General features: G+C 37.0%; 1 long non-coding RNA gene across 2 annotated transcripts; it reads right to left on the bottom strand.

Moving 5' to 3' along the window:
* Positions 1-2350: 2350 nt before the first annotated feature.
* Positions 2351-4517, bottom strand: LOC127316149 (uncharacterized). 2 transcript variants are annotated; one of them, XR_011747902.1, is made up of 4 exons: positions 4369-4517; positions 4105-4224; positions 2880-3466; positions 2351-2740 (listed from the first exon to the last, which is right to left on the bottom strand). It is a non-coding gene; the product is annotated as an uncharacterized lncRNA (long non-coding RNA). The 2 variants fall into 2 exon arrangements; XR_007860208.1 differs by having other exon boundaries at positions 4105-4517.
* Between the last annotated feature and the right edge of the window lie 217 nt (positions 4518-4734).

Here is a 4734-nt window from a genome sequence, read left to right as displayed (position 1 = left end):
CCTCTCAACACGGTCAACTAGTTGATAATTAGCATGAAATCAAACATCTCATTTCACATATTTGTACATATTGCATAAAATAGAAACTAACTAAACTTAGTGGAGCTTCTGATTATTGTCTTGTCAACCCCTTTCTTCCTCTACCTCAGCTACTAGCTATTGCAAGCTCAAATGGTGATATAAGGTTTTCATGTCTTCATGCATCGAGACCGTCGATCCTTCTTGTTGCTTCTGACGGATCTTTTTGGCGCCACAAAGGGGCAATGACAATAGCCGGTTTCGTCTCGGTTGTTCTAGGTTTGGGTGTCATGGTCGTAGAGGTGAGGCAACAATAACCATGTGACCAAAAATGACCAACAAGGAGGAAGTGATGAGGAAATCTAATAGATCTACTATATATTCTTATTATGAGGTCTTTTGGATGCTTTAGTAGTTAGTGACGACTATTAAAATTGACAATGTGGGCCATCTAGCGAGGACGAGATATGTGATGATATGTTCGTGCAGATATGAGGTTGTTAGATCAACATAGGAACTAGCGTTGGTAGGACATGTGATACTACAGTGTGTATCGGGTATTGATAACATTGCTTAGTACCGGCCTAACTATATTGAGAACGTATTAAGATCTCAAACATTGTATAACTCCTCCTGCACCCATACTATTTGAGTTGTTTAAATATTGAAAGTTACTAGTAAAAATGCCCGTGCGTTGCAACGGGAAAGAAAAAACTGTGTTTCAAAGATGCACAAAGTGAGATCGCAATGAATCCGTTGTGACCTTGGCGTTTTACCGAATTTGCTATCGTATTGCCAGTCCGCCGGATTCAACGGAACTCTCTGTCCCTATGATTTCCGCCTCATGTTTGAATTGCATGCTTAATATTATGTTCTCAAAAGCAAATATAGCTAAATCAGAATATGTAATTTAATTAAGCATATTTTTTATGATCCGTCAGAGTATTTTAGTTGAAGCACGATTCGGATCCACAACTACGTTCAACACATGAAAAAGGTGAACTGGTAACGGTGTTTACCTTCTTTTTGGGTACAATGATCCCGAGGTACTTGTGCAGTCTTGCATGTTCCAGTAGCTCATTCCGGAGGACTTGTCGTCCGTGGCCTTCTTCTTCCCATAGATGACCATGGTCAGTTCATAACCTACATTGATGCTGCCGCAGAAAATTGCCACATGTATTTTCCTATGTAACTAACATTTTAACTTGTATTTTTATCATACATTTTTCTCACTTATTCTTTCTATGCATGCTAATGATTAATTGGGTAAATTACGTTTGCCAACAGAACGAACACTATAAGAGTATACTATAAGTGAGAAAAACAGCCACACTCATATGTGCGTCTCTGGAAAACAAGCAAGAAAAATCTCATTTCTTTTCTCGAGAGGTGATTCGATTCTATCCAACGGACTGGATTGCCCGTGAATTAACCTAGCAGTGAGTAGTAAAATTCAACGAGTAGTAGGAAACTTCAGGAAGGAGCTCAAATTAACCCAGTCTATGTGTATCTACCACTTTCCCTAGAAATTTATCTTGAGCCAACGGAAAGAATTAGAAAAAAAAAGTAAAACGAAAATAGCAACATTTCCTATCGATAAAAGTTTTGCAAAAAAAAAGAATTATAGCCTGTGTAAGAAAGAAAAACAAAAAGTCTTGTGAATCTTCATTTTAGAGCATAAAAAATACTCTTTAAAATACACACAATTTTTGTTTCCAGAATATTTTGATATTTTAAAGTGCGTTTTAGTAGCCAAAGTGGATTTTCGATTGGTCTCCTCTTACATGCACATTGCACTCTACATGTAAAATACCATATACCTTAATCACGTGCGCCTATTTTTGAAAAAATATTCAGATAGTTTATTTGCTAGTAAATGGCAATAAAGAATGCACCCATATTTTTCACAAGTATATTAACTCAATCAGGTCGGTGCTCTTTAATAAAAATAAGACAAACAACAACACTAAACCTCATATTGTTACTTATTTTTGGAAAGCAATAGAAATCCAAAATAAAACCAAAAGTTGCAATCTTATTTCTTAGTTTGGCAACATAATGCCTGATGATCAAATTTACATGATAGACTTTACCGCATACAAAGTTCCTTGTGACCCTACTTATCATGGTATAATAATTAAACACGCGAGGTTAATATGAGATTTGATCAACTTATTTCCTAGCATGAAGCCGTCGACAGTTCTCCTAATAGTTAATGGTATAATAATTGAACACGCGACCCAAATGAATGCTATGTTATGGTATTCCAGCAGTATATATTCAGAGATGGCAAACATGACGTGGGCTCATTGAAGGCGTCAGGAGAAGCATAGAAGGATGTAGGTGACACAACACACTTATCACATCACCAAATATATATCATCTACGTTCAAAAATAAAACCAATATTGCTTACAAAATCTTGCTTCTCAGACAGCTGCACTTGTACAAAAGAGGCTCTAGATAGCTCCGGTGGAGCAGAGAAGATACACCCAGTGGTAGCATGGAGTCAGGAACCAAGGGCATCACTTTAGCTTGACTTAGTAATGGTAGCACAGAACTCAAAAGGAGTAGCAGTGTGCATCAAGGTGATGAGCCGGACCCGAGCGGACGTCGAGGTAGCGAGTAAACACTAAGAATACCAATAAGCTCTTCACCTGGTGCCCGCGAGCTAACCTCGTAACAGGAACCATCCATGAAGATAGGGCCATACAGAGAAGTACCTGCAAGAACAGGAACCATCCATGAAGATAGGGCCATACATAAGATAACCAGCTTACCGAACAATGCAGAAACAGAACACTTGTAAGGTCAAAAAACTAAAAAACAGAGAAGTGTATACATCAAGTACTTAGGTTATACATTATGTACAAATGCCGTCTGCAAACACAACAGTCTAATTACTGCCTTTTTTTTCTTGAATGTCCCACCCGGCTTGGAAGCATTGCTGGGCATAAGACAAAACAATGAGCGCACGAAAAGCAATATGGACACACAATGGTGACATGCACATTGATACTGAAAAATGATAGTAATTGGTAAATTCATTCAAGGTTATATTAAATTCCCTGCAATAACTACAGGTAGCATTATCAGTAATGGACAAAAAGGATGGCAAGTGACCTTATCTGAAATGTGATACTTGTGGCAGTCTCTATATGCATCAAACATAAAATGCATTTTGCATGATGATATATAATAAGTGAACAATTCATTCAAGGGTAAATTGGTATTAATTCTACAATGTTCCATTTTGTTACCCCCTTATTTGTTAAATAAGCTAGCTATCTAAGAAAGAATTCCTGTTTCATTTACCAAATAAGCAAAAGCTAGCATTAACATGCCTGGAATTTAACATAGTGTGAGGATCATATTTCACTTCAGATAAGATGCTCCATATAATAAGTACCCAAGAAAGAAGTCATGTCGCCTTCACATCTCCTTTCAGTCTGAATGTATGGGGAAAAGATTGGTTGCAGAACTTAGTGTTTGAGTTTGAAAATGTATTGTTTCTTATTCTTGTCTATGTTTAGAGCTGGTGGTACAATAAGAAATGAACTTTAAGAGCAATGTATTGAAGGTAAAAAAGCGAATCTGATAATTGATTAATGCAAGCCACGAATTCGACTGACAGGACGTAAGCTATATTAGTTTGGGCATAGTTTCAATAGGTGGTGAGAGCTATAGTACAGCAAGTAAATTTGATGCCATGTAGAACAATGCACCCTTGGGTAGTAAAATCATCATATCCGTGATGATTATTCAAAGCATGGTTTTCTCTAATCCAACTACAGCGATCTAAGTGATTCAATTAGCTCTTTATACTTATTCTGTCACTGCTATGGTTTTTAGGAGACATTTAGAAACCGGAAATGTTACACTCTTTCAACTAAATAGGTATCAAGTGAGCCCAGTCCCTGCCAGTCTACCACCTAGCTATAGTAAGTCAGAAAATGCTATGCTCTTTAAACTAAATAGTCATCAAGTGAGCCCATTCCCTATCAGTCCACCTAGCTGTAGTACGTTGATTCAGACATCTCTGAGGAAACTTATGATAAAAAGTATGGAATACATAGTAGAGAATCACCAAGTAATATCAGTTCATGCTTATGTATTGCTCTCAGGTTAATTATGTGCCACAAGCCACCACATGCGTTGATTCAGACGATGACACGACATACCAAATCTGAACTGACAGTCGGTTCCCCTAAAAGTGTCACCATTGATTGGTTAGAGTTAAAAAAATTACAGTGCTATATACGAAATCAGTGGATCTGAAAAAGAAAAAATACATGAATCTAAACTCTGATGAAACAATTGACTACCAACATTAAACTATATATGACAGTACCATTGCAAAATTCAGTACCTGCCATTAGCCATCCTCAAAGCAATAAACATACATAAACCTTAGAAATTGCAGCCATCCGTTCCTCCCGACACCATCATGTCTACAAAATCTATCGATTGCATAAAAAGGAAACAAGCCAATCTACTTACAAACAGCCAAACAGGATAAAAGAGAAGTCACATAATGAAAGAAAGTAATCAAGCATGTGTTATGCACGGTTTCATACCTCTCTGTCTGCATTGCTTCCATAATAAATTAGGTACGTCTCATCTCTAACAATTTACGGTTGGCCATCTGAAACTAAAAAGAGTTTGAAGCACAAAATTAGATAGTTTAATTATCTTATTTGCAACATGATTAATAATA

This window comes from Lolium perenne, chromosome 7, assembly GCF_019359855.2.
Source record: "Lolium perenne isolate Kyuss_39 chromosome 7, Kyuss_2.0, whole genome shotgun sequence".
In the NCBI taxonomy this organism is placed as follows: Eukaryota; Viridiplantae; Streptophyta; class Magnoliopsida; order Poales; family Poaceae; genus Lolium; species Lolium perenne.
Note: the sequence above shows the minus strand (reverse complement) of the source record. Positions and strands in the feature narration are given on the sequence as shown.